Source organism: Geospiza fortis, unplaced genomic scaffold (assembly GCF_000277835.1).
Source record: "Geospiza fortis unplaced genomic scaffold, GeoFor_1.0 scaffold43, whole genome shotgun sequence".
Taxonomy (NCBI): domain Eukaryota; kingdom Metazoa; phylum Chordata; class Aves; order Passeriformes; family Thraupidae; genus Geospiza; species Geospiza fortis.
The window spans coordinates 956,448-973,376 of NW_005054431.1; positions in this window are offsets into that span (position 1 = coordinate 956,448).

The following is a 16,929-nucleotide window of genomic DNA, read 5'->3' on the forward strand; positions in this document are numbered from 1 at the left end:
AGGGACTCAAGCGTCACCTGTCTCCTCACAGGGTACCCTTCCCTTTGGCTGTGTGACAGGTGGAGCCCAGGTTCCTCTGATGGAACATCAGCCAAGCTTCAGAGACTCAGAAATAAAACCACCTTTGGCACTGCAGCTGCCTTGTCTCCTCCTGCTTCACCAGTAGCTGCAGGAAGGCTGTCCAAGGTTTTCTTAATCTGAATGAAAAAGACCTTGAGAGGATTGTTACTAACTCGTGTAATCCCCACTGGTGTGGGAGGGAATGCCAACATTTCCTCAAGGACCTGGGTGTAAACTTTTCCAGGGAAACAGCAGCTGCTGCTGCCAGCTCCTGGGACATCGGGAGGGGAGATAATTAATTAATTAAGGAGTGGGGAAGTTCCTTGCTGGTCTGTCACATTCAGAACTTTCTATGAGAGCATCTCATCATCATTTATGTTGTTGGAAATGGCTCTTTGGAAGCTGTGCCATGGGAAAAGATGTTTTCCCTCCAGCCCAGCTCTCTGAGTGGGAAGCAGGCAGTGCCCATCCCCAGCTGCCACAACATTTCAGTGAATGTGTTTGTGCAGACTGGTTCAGCTGAGGGACAACCCTCCAGTTTGTGCAGGCCTAATTAACCCATATAATCTCTTTTTCAAAACAACACAAACACAAAATCTAAATGTTTGCACTGACACCCTCTGCATCACCCATTTACGTAGTCAGAGGAGCCTATCACATCACTCACACCACATACCAACACTTACCTTTGACAAACTCAGTGGTTAAAACACTGTATCTTCCCCCAAAGGAACACCAGGAGGTTTAAAAAGGGTAAAATTGTATATGGCTTCATTTATTCCAGGAAAAAATAAAAACCAAAAAAGATGGAGGCTTGTTTTAAAACACAAAAGACTTGTTTTAAAGAGAAGAAGTCAAGTCAGGTCAAAATATAGAAATACCCTTTTCAATTCTAAAACCTCCACAGCTGGTCATTCCCACGTGCAAAAACTTAAATAACCTTTCAGAGCTGTAGTAGGGCTAACAAAACCTCTGACCAAATGATAGATGTATTTGGACATTTGGATGTATAAATGTCACACCCAGTGGAATTAAGGGGAAATAAATAGTAATTTGACAGCATTGGCAAGCTGTGTTTTCGACTGTGTAGCACCACCAGCATATTTTACAAGTGTATCACAGTCATGAATAAGCCAGTCCAGACACACATTCACAGACCAGTTTTGATTTCCTATTAAGCTACATGCTCATTTTCTTTCCCCCACCCTTTCCAGCTAATAAGGAGCCAAGGGAATGCAGTGATCCTTGTCTCTTTGGAACAAACTGCCTCCAAATTCTCACGATTGATTCAGACAACTTGGATCATTGGATTGGTAAAATTCCAGGAGACAAGAAAAAAAAACACCAACCTTCCCAGTGATAAGGCATTCTTGACATTTGAATTGTTTGTCATTTACTAAGGACATAAAACCCTGATACCAAAGATGGCACTTGAAATTATCATCATCACTTGGAGACCTGCCTGGGGCTGGGGCTCCCTGCTCCAGAGGGGTTTTTGAGCACACTCAAAGACTCAGTGAGTTCTCCCCCCACCTCTGTCCTGCAGAAAACATTCTTCTGCCTGCCCAGGGACACGTTCTGGCATCACTCTGATCACTTGATACCCCTCCTGCACAGACCGGAGGCATGGAAAAGATTTTCATCTCTGAGTTCACCCTGGCTTCTGGAAGTAATAAAAACTGTTTCCTCCTCTTCCTCTCACCAGGAAGAGCAAATCCTTTGAAATCCAGCCACTTTCAGGTCATAGCTTGGTTGGTTGGTTTGACCACCTCCACATTCATATAATCACAGACTGGTTTGGGTGGGACAGGATCTTAAAGCCCATCCAGTGCCATGGCAGGGACACCTCCCACTGTGCCAGTGTCCAGCCTGGCCTTGGGCACTGCCAGGGATGCAGGGGCAGCCCCAGCTGCTCTGGGCACCCTGTGCCAGGGCCTGCCCACCCTGCCAGGGAACAATTCCTCATTGCCAAGATCGTGGGCTCCCTTCAGGCCCTGGAAGTTACATATTGATTATTCACCTCCCAGTTTCCTTAGGGAAAGCAGCAGGCTGCCATCCTTATTGCACCCAAATTCTCCCCTGGGACAGTTTCACCCCTAGCACTGGATGCACTCCTGTCCTGGAGGCAGAGGACACGTGAGGAAATTCCTGTTTCAGCACCGAGGAAATTCCTGTTTCAGCACCGTGCCTGTGCCAGGCAGCAGCACAGGGCATCACCTGCCAGGGCTGGAGAGGCTGCCCTGGCCCCAGGGAGAGTGAAATCCACTCAGAGCCAGCACAGACACACAGGAGCAAGCTCCAGAGCTTAGCAGCAGTCATACCTGGACTTTCCTTTTATCCTTCCAAATCCAGCTCCAGAAGCTGCATTAGAGCATCTGATCCTTGGAAGTGTCCAAGCAATTTCTACTCCTGTGTTTGAACAGGTATTTACTTCTCAAAAAGGAAGAAATATTCTAATTTACCTTAAAACTACAAAACAGAACTGTAAATATTTTATGTATACTATTTACCAAATTTTTTTTTGTTCATTCATAGTCAAACCATGTCTTTCAAACATGAAGAGCAAATACCAGGAAAAAATATACTTAGTCAAAATATAATGATAAGTTCTGCTAAGTCTGTCACGTCCCTTTTTTAGATTAGTTCTCAGTGCCAGTAATTTATGCGCTCACCAATGGATATACAGAAACACAGAGCATTTTGAAGATAGAATTATTCAGTTTAAAAGCACTCCTGGTCAGAGCATACCATACTGTTGATGGGGAAATAGACAGAGAGACAATTAGAGACCAAATCAAAGCAAGTGGAGTTTTCAACAGATGGGTTTGCTGTTGAGCAATTCCACAGCCCCATCAGGAACCCTGAGGCATCTTTACTTGAAGCTTTTAGGAATCAGAGAAAAACCTGCGCCGAGTTACGTGTGATCTTGCCTCATTTCAGGAGGTTGCCTGAGTTCTTTTGCAGCCCTGAATTCATGCAGAATTCAACCAGACCATGTCTGTTTCCAGGGAACCTGCTGTGCCTCCAGCCAGAGCATCCCCCTCACCTGTGCCCTGGTGCCTGCAGGTATTTGGGCAGTTCAGCTGGTCATTAATGGGGCTGTGGACGTGTCCTCGATGAGGACACAGCCCTCTTCTCCTTCCACCATGCCAGAACACCCAGGAGCTTTAGGGGAGCAGCACTCAGCACATGAAAAAAGCTCAGGGCTGGAAAGGAAAGCCTTATCCAGTTTGTGTTCTGAGAGAACCAAGACTATTGCTGAACTACTAATTATAGTGAAGGATGTTCCCTAAATTCTGTGTAGAGGCAGAAAGAGTGGGACCCACTCAGACTTTAAATCAGCCAAGTGATTTAAACTGCAATCCAGATCTCACTCACATAAATAACTATAACTCCAACATCTCTAAGATGTTTCATCAATTTATCACAAATTATAACTGAAATTCTCAGGCCTGTGCAAGTCTGCTGTGCTGCCAATACAGATTTTGGCCATTTCCACCTTCCAAACTATTATTTCTCTATTGCATGCCCACCTGGAACAAAGTCACTTGGGATGACTAAATAAGCTTTACTTCCAAAAACCCCTGTTCCAAGAGACTGCTGTTTTATTCTCTTGAAAGCCTTATTCTTAGAAATAAGACCCTTATCAAAACATTCTATCTCAGAAAAGACATGATTAGCCCCCATTTCAACATAAAATGTTCTTGTTTTTGGAGGGAAAATAAAGATTTCTATGTAAATGCAAAGAATAATGCCTCAAAATGTCTACAAAATTTACAATTCACTAATGTGTATGATGCTACCAGATGATACTCATAGGGAATGACAATAGATGTGTGTCCAACTGGATATTATCCCTGTTCCAAAAGTGCAGACTAATCTCAGCTGTCCTTGTGATTTACAGCATCACTAATGGAAGCAGTTTAGCAACACTTTCTGGCAAGCAAGAGAATGTGCACCAGGGAGAGGGAGAAATATCCCACACTGGAGGCAGAGGATGTGTTTGCTGAAGGGGAGGAGGATCCTGTCAATGTAAAACACAGAAACAGAATTAAAACATTCTGGGTTTTCCTCCATGTTTCTTTATATGCATTGGTGAGTGCATTAATTAGACTTACTGGCGCTGAGAACTAATCTAAAAGATGTTGATAATATCAAGACCCAAACAGGGCAAAAATGGTTATAACTCATATCTTGGTTGTTTTCAGCTGATCCAAAATTGTCCCAACATCATTCATGTGAGGCAAAGATGCCTGCAGAACCCATTTAGCCCCATTTCTGCTATTTTGTGACAAGAGTGCTCTATTTTGTGACAGTAATTCTCCATTGTGTTTAAGCTTGGAAGCCTCTCTTCCCGCACAATTTCTTTTTCACTTACAATTCCCTTTTCCTCAGATGCTGGATTATCACCCATTTGCTCCTGCAGGATAGCTCACATGATTCTGTTTCTGCTAACAGAAATAGCACCTCACCTGGAATTGTCACACCTGCCAGGTGATTTGCCCAGTATTTTCCTCCCTTTCTGGTAAAAAAAAAAACAAACCAGTCAGCTCTTGAAATGTACAAAATAGATAGATACTCAACCTCTTTGGTTCTCTGGAGAAAGAACACTGGTTCTTTTTTCTCAAGGATTAGTTTTTCTTGACCATTTTTTCTTGTTCTTCTGGCTCCGGCTTGGTGGCTCCTTTCCACAAATAGCCTGGGAGAAAGAGTCCAGGGAAGCTCTGGGGCCACCAGGGAAATCAAATGGCATCATTGCAAGTGACACAAAGCAGTAAATGAGAGTCTTTTCCCTTCCTCAGGCTGTTTGCATTTCTAAAGGCTTGGGTGACTGAAACGCTAGGATTAATTAAATGTATCACCAGTCAATTCTGCAGAAGTTGAGTAGATCTGTTTTGTAATGGTAAGAAAAGGGAAGAGACTAGAAACAGGAGGATATTTCTCTTTTCTACCATATCTGGTTGAAAAAGAGTATGTTTTTCTAGGCAAGCATGGAGATGAAAGAGGAGTTCTCCACTAAAAAAAAAAAAAAAAAAACAAAAACAAAAAAACTGGTTGATTATGATTATGGAAGTGGTAGGGAATGAATCAAACCAGGAAAAGCTGCTGCCAACCTGCACAAATGTTATGGCTGATTGTAAAAATTCAGTCACACAGGAGAAGAAACACCAGGCTGTTTGTCTCTAATCAGAGTCTGACAGGGCCACACTCATCTGGCTGGAGGGAGCAGCTCCTCCCTCGCTGGGAGTTCTGTGACCCACAGAACCATGGATCATCAGGGCTGGAAAAGACCTCCAGGATCATCAGGCTCAAAGATGAGCACAGCACCGCCAAGGGCAGCACTAAACTGTAGTACCCCAGTACACCCCAAGTACCTCCTCTGCACATCTTCCTTGCCCATGCACAGGATAAAAAACACCAGGTTTTTGTCAGTTAAGACAGCGAAAGTTAAGAGGCACAGCCAGGATATTTTTCCCAGGAAAAATATCTCATTACTGCCGCTCTCTCTGCTTTTACACCACTTAGAGAGAGGGAATGTGGCTCACCCTGGTTCTCCAGCCCAGGCTCTTTTCAAAGAGCAAATTGGCTGCCACATTGTGCACAACCAGGACAAAATTGTTAGATTTGCTCTCCATACAAAAGCCACCTTGTCCTTTTGTTGCCAGAAGCTTCCATCACCTGCCCCTGGAATAATGAAGGATGTGCAAATGGTGGTGCAGCCTCACCAGTCTGTTCCCGTGGAGAGCTCAGAAGGCAAGTCCCCAGCTGTCCCTCAGGGAAAGACACAAATTGTCATTTTAGAGATGCCTCAATCCTCACATTTTTAAGTGAAAACATTCCTTGACATTTTCCAGGCCAGGTAGGACAGGGCTTGGAGCACCCTGGGGCAGTGGAAGGGGGTCCCTGCCCATGGCAGGGGTGGGACTGGGTGATCTCCAAGGTCCTTTCCAACCCAAACCCTTGGGTTCTATGATTGATATCAGATTTACTTATAATGGGTATTTTTTCTGGATGTTTGAGCATTAGGACAAACAATTTCAGAGATAAGAGTTCATAGAGATTTCCAAAGCACACAATTCTTAAACCACTCGTGCTTCACTGAATACAATTATACCCAAACTTTGGATTAAGTGTTTTAGCAGATTATGAACCACAAAACCCAGAATTTTCACCAAACTGCCACAGACGTCAGCTAAAGCAGGACTCTGCCCTCCTTTATGGTTTCTCACCCTGCAAAACTGGCGTAAACCCGCCATAAATTTTGTATCTAGGAAATATCTTAAACCTGAAACATTTCCAGCAGAATTGCTAATGCTGGATTCTACAGAGAAACATTCCCATCCCTGGAAGTGCCCAAGGCCAAGTTGGAACAACCTGGGATAGTGGAAATGTTAAAAAATTTTTAGAAAATGCTAGTTAGACTAGCTGAAAAATACAGATCAATATAAATCTCCAGCAAAAGAGGTTTCCATGGAAGGGGTGCAATTAATCCCACTGCCACTTAATAAACCTGGGGCAAGACATGGAATTTGGGTAACACAAGCCACACAAGGTGTCCCAAACCAGGGCAGGTGCTGATAAAGCACTATTTATGGTTAAGGTGACAAGAACTACATTTCTTCTTTTTTCTGTGGAATAAGTTGTGGTTTAAAGCGTATTTTGTTCTGAGGTAGAACAACAGTTTGGGGAAAAGATAGTAATAATAAAAGTTCAAAAAAACCTTTTTATAATAGAATTGTTAGTTTATTGGAATAATCTGAAAAAAATATCTGAGCAGCTGAAGAAACAGACAAAGACAGAGACCTGGCAATTTTGGGTGGATAATCATAGGGAAGTCTCCCAGATTCAATGTTTCATGGGGGAAACAGAATTTTAGTGGAAAAGCCACTTCTGTTTCGGTGAGGTAGCAGTCAGGAAAAATAATCCCACTGAAATGAAACCTTAGTTTCTCCTTGATTACCCAAGGCAGAGTGTCTTGATGAGGAATGTGGTGAGGAACAAGGTCCAAGTCCTCAGCAGAAGGAGAGGAACAGCAGGAAGGCACACCTGTGCATTATCTTGGTGCATGATGAAGCCTAAAAGAACTTCCAGAAAATTTATGGGGAGCTCGCAGACACCCTTCACACATTTGAGAGTAATTTTGCATAAATGCTATTGCCCAAAGTCTGGGTGACTGCAGGAAAATCCAAGTCAGACTTTTTGCCCCAGCTGCAAAATGCAGACCTGTGCCTGGGGAAAGGAAACAACAGGAATGAAAGTGACAGGTAAAATTCCAGCTTTTCTTGGGACAGCAAATCCATACAGGAGCACAAACAAAGCTGCTCTGATTTGTGCTGCTGACATAAAAGACTCCCCACCTAAGAGTGCCTAACAGCCCCTTTCCTCCCTGCAGCACAGAGCTGGCAGGAAATTCCAGATATCCAGGGAGCTGAGCTCCTGGAATGAAAGCTGCCATTCAGAACCAGCCTGAGCAAGGCAGCAGCACTGAAATTGAGCATCTGAGCCATACCTGCATCATAAAAACCTTTCAGTTTTGTTTTTTTTCCGTTTTACCATGGTGGGATTTTGGCACAGGACAGCCAAAGTTCAGCCCTGAGTTGCTGACATATTAAATCCAAACATACCAATAATCATGGTGTGAAACCAAATTTCAATTCTGTTGTGTCTAGCAGAGGCATTTCTGGTGCAGGGAAATAAGGTAGGATTGGGATCACACTGCACTTGAAGAAAAAAGAAAACTCTAGAATACTCTGTGATTTTTTTTCCTTTCCTTTCCTTTTTATTTTTAAAGCCAGAGTTCCCATGATAAGATGCCTATTGTAAAGATTTATGGACATCCACACAGAAAGACTGGGAAAAACCCCCTTGTGTAACAAACCTTCAGATAATCCCAAACTGTAGAATTTAAGACTGTTCTATTGCCAGCATTTTCATGGCCATTTTTATAGCAGTGGGTTGTTTTCTCAATCATTTTCCTACTGTAAACCCCATTCCAAACAATAGGAAAAGCATTCTGGAGTGTAAATCACTATAGCAAGCTTCAGGATATGGAGCCTTAGAGTGAACCCACCACAGAATTGCTGCTTGGGGAAAAGTGTGAGATGTTTTCTTATGAGTTAAAGTGAAAAATTGTGTGAAGCCACTGCTAGATCACATCACCAGAGGTTAGTGTGTCCAAATATATTTCTTTTTTTTTTTTCTTAAGTTTTCCCAAAAGTATGTAAGTTCATGCCAATGGTAATGTCAGATGACAAAGGTGTCAGTCTCATATACCAGCACTGAAAGTCCATTTACAGTGCAGATGAACCTTTATTCACACACTCAACTTCACTATTTAGTTGTTCCTATCAGGAAAACCATGCGTACCTACTCTTTTTTACTCTTGTCAAGTTCATCAGCCCCCTTAAAACCACAAAAGATGGCTTTTGTTCCTTTTTTGTTCTTATTCCAGGCCCTCATTAAAACTGCAACCTATCTCTACTTTCTTGCTGCCTCTGTCTGCCTTATTAAAGTGTTTGCCTCAAAAAATAAAGTGGCAGAAATGTACAAAGCAATGAATCAGATGTAAACAAAGGTATCTGCAGCCTGAACCTGCTTTATGATGTTCTTGGGATGTCTGTTATGAAGCATATTTCTTGGTGAAGAAAACAGATAACCTCTCTATCTAAAAGACAATTTGGGAGCAGGGACAGGGAGTTTAATCATGATTTCTGCAGCCTGCTTTCAATGCAACCTCTTAGCATGTGCACAGTGATCCTCTGAGCCAGTGAATAAACTGATTTTTAATATATTCTTAGCCAGTGTGAGATGGAGAAAAAATACTTTGGAGAATTTCATGTCTAGAATATTTAAATTTTCTGGCCTAAATTAGTACAGTCTACAGTCAAATGTTTATGGCATGAGTTAAGGCTTTGGCTCGTGAGATAATTCTTGGCTTTCTCAGCAGTGACACAGCTTTCTCAGTCATGTATTGAGCATTTATTAATTAATGACAAGGTGTTAGTGGAAACAACAACTCCTCATTGAGTGTTTTGCAAGCAATAGATACATATAATTTTTAGCATCTGATCAGAGAAGGGTGTCTCAGCAACTTGCATTACTGTCGTGGCCCTCATGTCAACTGGACTGCTCTCATGAGAGGGTTTGAGAAAAGACCATGCCAGGCCTAAGTCAGAGTCTAATCTTAGTCCAGATCTAGCCTTTTTCTATGCAAGACCTTATATATTCCCTTAAATCATACTCTTAAGGGGAAAAAAAGATATTTTATGAAGCTTTGTTCTCTTAAATCTGACACCCACAATGTCACATTAGCACAGGCAATTGCATGGCTTTCCTCACTTAAAAAACATGACTCAGCCTTAGATTTTAAAAAAATGTCTGAAATTAAGTAATGTTGTGCCAGGATTTACCTTATTGCTGCAAGTAAATTGAAACAGCCTTTAAAACATGCCAATATTCCAAACATAACAGCAAGCGAAAAATTGCCGTCTTTAAAGGCAAAACTCATTTTCTCATGCACAGGAAAAGTCCTAAAGGAGTTTTAGCTGAGATTTTTTTTTTTTTTTTGGACTGTCAGAAGCTCTTTCACAGGACCCCTCATAAGAGGCTGCTGATAAGACCCCCGTGGGCACGAGGGGAAGGCCACAGCAGGGCCATGGGTCAGGGATGGAGACGCGCGAGCATCCGCAGGCACCAGCAATAAAGAGTGACAGGGTCAGCTCCCCTGGAGCCACCAGAGTCAGGCAGGAGATAAAACACCCTGATTTACCTCAGTTTTACCTCGGTTAAAACCACTGGTGTGCCTGCAGAAGAGTTCAGGAGGACCAAGTGCAAGAGCAGTAAAAGGTACGCTAGGAGGAGTGACTTGAGCTGCTCACCAGAAAGTTCAGAGATAGAGAGACTGAGCCCTTCCAGAGCTTCCTCTGCCACTAGAACTACATCCACATCACCAGTCCTTCCCTCACTCCTGAGCTCCTAAAAGGTGCCAAATCCTACAGGTGAACTTTGGCATGCACGTGGTAAAAGAAATGAAATTTTGGCTGTCAATTCGTGGTACACTTGGACAATCCCAGGCAGCTCTGACTTGATTCTCACCCAGCAGTAAAAGGTATTTATATCTTCCCTTTCTCAGCCTAAATAACTCGCTTGTTTGGGCCAGTTATTTTTCCTGTTCTTGGCTCCAGCCTTCCCATTAGTGAGTATTATAATGTTCAGGAAAAGAAACCCAGCTGGTGGAGTGAAGGCTCTGCACAAATTAAATGGGAAGCTTGCAGCATGCCTGTTTTTCATCTAAACACTATGTGCATTTAACTCAGGGTTACAAAAGCTGCTGTGTCTTCAAGGTTTCATTTATAGGTATACCTCAAAAAAGACAGTGAAAAAATTTTAATGCATCTTCATCTATTTTATCTCAATGCAGCCTAAAGAAATATAAGCTTAAAATGATCACCTTCTCGTCAGGATCAGCCATACAGCAGAGGTAAAGCCTCCTGCATTTAGGAAATTTCTTTCCCCAAACAAGTCCCACAAGTCCACTTTGTGTCTTCAGGCAGTTTATGACCATGAAAGAATGTCAGAATCCCAGACTGGTTTGGGCTGGAAGGGACCCTAAATCCCATCCAGTGCCACCCCCTTCCATGGCAGGGACACCTCCCACTGCCAGGGAACAATTCCCAATTCCCAATATCCCATCCAGCCCTGCCCTCTGACAAAGGTTTAAACTTGCCTTTACCCAAAAAAGATGACCATTTTGCCCATTTTAACCAACTTTGCTCAAGAAAGTTCCTCCATGTGGGCCAAAATATGCAAGAAATATTTCACCTGTGAGGTTCTTAATATTCTGTGAATATGTAATACCCAAGTAGTAACTTCTAAAAATTATTCCCTGAACAGAAACTTCATTTCATCTTTTATCAAGGTTTTATATTACATATAAAAGTAGTTTCTTCAAGGTTTTTTTTTATTCTTTCTTTGTCTTCTTTTTCTTCCTTAGCATAATAATGCTTGACAAGAAATCTAGAGACAAAACTGAAATTACATTACAACTTCTTTGTCTCCATTTTGTATTGTACTGGAATAGAGCAGAGCACTTCAAAGTGTCTTCAAATCAGGTTTCAGGAAGGTAAAAATAAAGGATCATGATGGAATTGGAAGACTCCCACAGAAATTTTATAGGAAGTAGTGCCACTCACACAGACATTGCGTGCTAGGAAAATCCCTGCCTCCTCCTCAAATTGTTCTGTACAATTTCTTGTGACTAAAATGCAGTAGAAAAACGAAGAGGTATGATGTGCAGGAGACCAGCTTTGATCCCAGCTTTTCTGAAGATTAATTGCTTTTTGTAAAACCCCCTTGATTTTGGAGTTGCACTCATGGATTGTGGAGATTCTTTCCAGTGCCACAATCCAAAATCCAAATTCTGCTCTGTGCCACTCTCAGTAGGTGAAACCCTTATTGGTAGATGGTCACCATAAGTCAAGATAAACAAATTAAATTTCTTTTTCATCCTCCACAACACCTCTTTTCTTCACCATTTCACCTAACCCTGAGCAGAAATTCATTTGAACATTCAAAAATTAAGTCACCATTATTCCTAAAGTGTAAAATCCTGGACTGGGAGAAGGAGAAGCGTTTTCATGGAAAGAAGGAAAGAACCAGGGTTTCACCCAAAGTGTGTGATCCTTTTCAGAAGGTATGCATTGTTTGGAATTTTTTATGACATTCCTTCCCATCAGCTCGCTGTTCTTGGTGGAAGATGGGCCTGCTGTGAGTTAATTGTGATCAGTGAGTTCACACATGAGGAATTTTGTTCTGATTCAGTCAGCACGAAAACTCTTTGTGGCACAGGTTGTACTGACAGTGAGAGTGGAAATTTTATTTTCTGTCAATACTCTGTTGGTGAATGTTGGACTGGGCAATGCAAGGATAAATGGGATAGTAGCATGATTGGAACAAAGCAATTAAAACTGAGCAAAAATGAGTCAGCTTTCATCTGACTCTATCTTATAAGGGTTGAGGTTTTCATATTGTATATATTGTATTGTTTTATTCATATTTATTCATATAAATAGGATCAGCTTGGCCACAGAGCATTTCACTGCTTCCATTAAACCTTCATGGCTTGACAGGCATTACCTCCACAGGTATCAGCCATACACTGGTGTCTCCCACAGGCTTCTAGACAAATCCCAGCTAATTTAATTCAGGGAGAATTCATAATTTCTCACAGGTCCAGATGGTCACTGAAAGGGGAAACACCTCATTTCAGTGTCAGTGCAGCTCCTGAGCTCCTCAGCACCAATGCATTTCCCAGTTCTGGGAACATCTAACACATGTTATGTGACAAGAAGTTACCTTGGCAACTGACTCCTGTTTCCCAACACCATCCCTCCCTGAGCCCTGGGGTTCTGGGAAGCGTTGGGAGTGGGAAAGGCTGGCTGGGCAAGGGAGGCTGTCAAGAAAGGAGGTGGAAAAACTGGGAAAGTTTGAGGTAGATGAGCTAATCGCCAGGCAGAGGCAGAAAATATTCCAGGATAAATATCAGTTCCTTTGTTCCAAAGAAAACTTCTTGCTCAGAGTCAGACAGCCTTTCCCAACATCAGATAAGATTTTGGCAGGAGGAAGCTCCAAGCACCTAAAGGACATCAATTCTGAACAGTTTAGAGATTCAGTCTTTGTGCAGAGCAAGGCTGATGATGTCTGCAAAAAACCCAAAAATGGTTTTAAAAAAAAACTCACCCCCACTAAATAAAATTCTCCAGTACTCAGAAATCTCCCTGACTTTAAAAAAAAAAAAAAAAAAAAGGTGCAAATCCATTTAGGAAGAGCACACAGTATTATGTAGATTCTCTACTAACCCTATTTATTTGAGAAGTTGCAGCACAGAGAAGAGGAATCAGTACTTTCCTTCTTGCAGGGAGCATTGATACTCCTTAGAGTGATTGTTCTCATTAGAGACTCACTCATTAAGCAGAATAGAGGAAAGCTCTGTGTGTGTGTGTGTGTCATCTTTCCCATTCCCAGCTGTTGGTGGTAAAGAGACCCAGCCCTGGAAGGAGTGAGAACTGCAAATATTAACTGTTACACTGACATTCATAGCCATGTAATTTCTGCAGGATATAGTAAATCCTAATTTATTTTTATTCCAGGCTTATCACAGAAAATTGATTCTTTCCCCAGTTTATCCAGAATGGGATACAGACAAAGGCGTGCATTCGCTAGGAAAATAAAGATATAAATTAACGTGCTTTTTGTTTTGTTTTTGGAGGAGCTAAAACAAGGATTTCCCTGTTGCAGGCAGTGGTGTCATGTGCAATAATCTGGCCATTGTAAACCCATATCTGCTCCTAATTCCCAGCCCAGCACCAGATGTTCCCAAGGCGTGTTCCCTTGCAAGGCTGGAGAACAATAACGCCGGGATTTCGGCTCCCGTGTTTCAGCACCTCATCACGGCTGTTAGGGGATGGGCAGAGGGATTTCAGGGCTGTCACCCTGCCAGGGAGGCTCTGCTGGCCCAGGGTGGGGGATTTATGGCAGGGCTGGGGTGGTGGCTGCAAACCCAGCCTGACCCAGGGTCAGCATCCCAGGAAGGGCTGGCACCTCTCCAGCCGGCGGCTGGCCACTCTCACACGGATCAGGTTTTGGGACTCCCGTGCCTGTGGCCAAGCCCTGCTAATTTGGAGAGGCTGGATGCTCCATGGGGTCGAGGGTGTGAGGGTTACAAGGGATGCTGTGTGCTGGGGATCAGCCCCTAGCAGTTGCCACTGTGGCTCCTTTCCCTGCTGTGTCCAACAGGTGCCCCCAGGCTGCCAGCAGCCCCCATGATGCCTTAGGATTTCATCTTTTATATTTTTCAAATCCTGTACTACTTTAGGGCATAACTCTAAACTCCATATAGAGTGTTAGTTACTCTCTTCACAGACAAAACAATTCCTCTGGGCCTGTGGTCCAAGGACACCCTACAGACCTCAGGCCCTGGAAGTATAAACAAAAGTGAATTGGGGGGAGCAAACTGGGGTAAATGACTTCATTACCTAAAGCTGTAATTAGAGGATTAACCCCTGAAATGCAAATGGACCAAACTTATAATTGTGTGAAAAACTTGTGTCCATTGTCCATTTTTGAGTGTAACCCTGTGGAGGCTTTGTCTGCCCTTAGTGTACCTGAAGGCTCTTCATTAAATATATCCATTTTTATTCTCTTAGTTCTATCTGGCCTCTGTTTTTAGGAGAGCCCAAAAAAGGCCTCACCCAGGAGAACTCCAGGCTGGCTGCAGGCCAGAGGGTCTCCAGACCTTGCTCCTGGCTGGGTCAGTGTGTCCTGTGTCACACCAGGGGTGCCACTCTCCTCCCCTGTCACAGCTCTTCTTCCTTCTTTTATTCACAGCTTTGCTGATCACCCCATCTTCCAGCATCCACTCTCCATTTGGGGCTCTACTGCCCCAAAAGTGACCCCCCACTCCCTCAACGCAGAAATAAGAGTGAGGAGATTTTTCCTCAAAAAAGGAAAAATCCACAAATCCGCAGGGTTTTGCCACAAAACCTTTGGGCATTGGGATGGTCATGTCAAGCCCCTGAAGAGTGGTGAAGATAATCTTCTGTTGCTTTTGTTTCCCCTCACCTGTGGGGTGAATTGTGAATCAGGATGGATCCTCCTGGCTTATTTTCCTCTATAAGGGGAGTAATTCCCATCAAATAAGTTGTAGCTTTGTGACATCTCCCCCTGCAACTGCTGGGGTGTATGGTTTGGTTTGGTGACCTTAATGTCTTATCCAACCTTAATTCTGTGATGGTAGAATGCTGATCTTTAGTCTATATGTTGTATTTAAGTTCCTGTACTGCTTCAGCTAAACAAATTATTTTCAAAACTTCTGCAAAATTGTGATGTGAGTAAAGAAAGAATCTGGAATAAAAATTAATCATTCCTTATCGCATTTTACACAGGAAGGAACCCAACTGTTGATGAGCTATTTGCATTATGAAGTCTCCCGAATAAAAAGATAGCAATGCTGAAATGCATATGGCTTCTTTTTAGAGATATAAGAAATTTATACATATCCCCATTTGAATTTCAGGACTGTAAAGTAGATGAAGAAAGTTGCAAGAATGGGCAATTACACTTGGTGGTAGTACATGCCATGAAGATGTGTATCCTTTGCACAAATACTTTCCATTTTGAAAGGTCTTGGTTTTGACATAAAGTCTCAGGCAGGAAAAGCGTGGGACTCACCTGAGATTTAGCAGTTCTACAAGAAATAAAATTTGCTCTGCCTTGTTTCAAGAATAAAAGTACCTTGTTTGCTCAGTAGAATTTCTGGGTGAAGTTGAGGTATTGCCCCACTTGCAGCCACAAGGGAATTGTTATTGCAACAGGACGGATGTAGCCAATCCCTGCCTTGAGGCAGAGGCATTTCTACAGTGATGCTGCTGTTCAAAACCAAGAACACAGGGAAAGCATGGGCAGTTTCCTTAAAATTTGTTACCCTCTAAATAAAATCTTTATAGGCTCTAGAAAGAAAGTGTACTAATTGTCATCTGTCATTAAATCTAAATGCTAAAATGTAGGAGCAGTTGATGGTCTCCTGCACGGCCAGGATGGATGGAGAGGAGAGATCTCTGAAGGTGAGTTGTGGGCTTGAGTTTATTACAAGGGCGGGGGTGCAGGGCCCTGCTGGGAGCTGCCAGCCACAGCTCAGAGCAGGGCTGAGAGGAGAAGAGAGAGAGAGAGAGCGAAGAAGAGCAGGAAAAAGAGAGAGAAATAGTAAGAGGCAAGTGTAAGAGAGGCTTAGAGCATAGAAGAGTGAGCAAGTGAGAGGGCGAGGTTCCCATTCCAATACAATAAATCATCTTCTGTGTTGAATATTCTGATTCTCACTAACCAATCTAGTACAAGATACAAATCCTACAGGATTTACATACAGCCTATAAGAATCATTACATTACCATACTGTGTTACACTTTAAACCCTAAAAACTCCTCTTTGGGCCCCTTCTGCCAAGCAGTCAGGGTCTTCTTCTGACCCTTGGACCTGCTTGCTTGGAGAGGGTATTGTTTCATCAAGAAGGGGATTACCTGCTCAGCCACACCATTGTTTTCCCATTGTTCATTAGCTAGGAGATCTCAAAGCTTGCTTTCATTTCAATCTTGCTTATAGTTTCCGTATTCTCAAAATCTTTTGCCAGGCAATCATATTTATAGGGCTTCCCTGTTCCATCCTCACCAACACTACAACTTGCCTCTCTTTGTTTTGGTGCTCATTGAGGGTTTCTTTTTGGTGAGTTTTGTGGTTGTTTTTATTCTTCGGTCGGTTTTTGGTTGTTTTTGTATTTGTTTGGTTGGATTTGGTTCGGTTTTTTGGGGATTTTGGAGGGTTTTTGGACGGTGTTGTTGGTTTTGGGTGGGTGTTTTTGTTTGGTTGGGGTTTTTTTATGGGTTTGGTTTGGTTTGGTTTGGTTTGATTTTGGTTTTGGATTTGGTTTTTTTGGTTTGTTTGGGTTTGGTTTTTTTTTGTAAAAATGCTTTGAGTCCCACCTGGGTCAGGCTGGACTTTACCAAGCATAGTAAAAGCAGTAGGACACAATCCTACTGGAGCAGTTACAGAAAACATTGTCAAGGAGCAGGAAAATAACATGTGGAGGAGCTCATAATGACAATCTAATGAATCATGGAATGGGTTGGGTTGGAAGGGGCCTTAAGGTCAGCTCTGTCAAACCCTCCTGCAATGGCAGGGACAGCTCCCACTGTCCCAGTGTGCAGCCTGGCCTTGGGCACTGCCAGGGATGCAGGGGCAGCCCCAGCTGCTCTGGGCACCCTGTGCCAGGGCCTGCCCACCCTGCCAGGGAACAATTCCTCATTGCCAAGATCCCAGCCA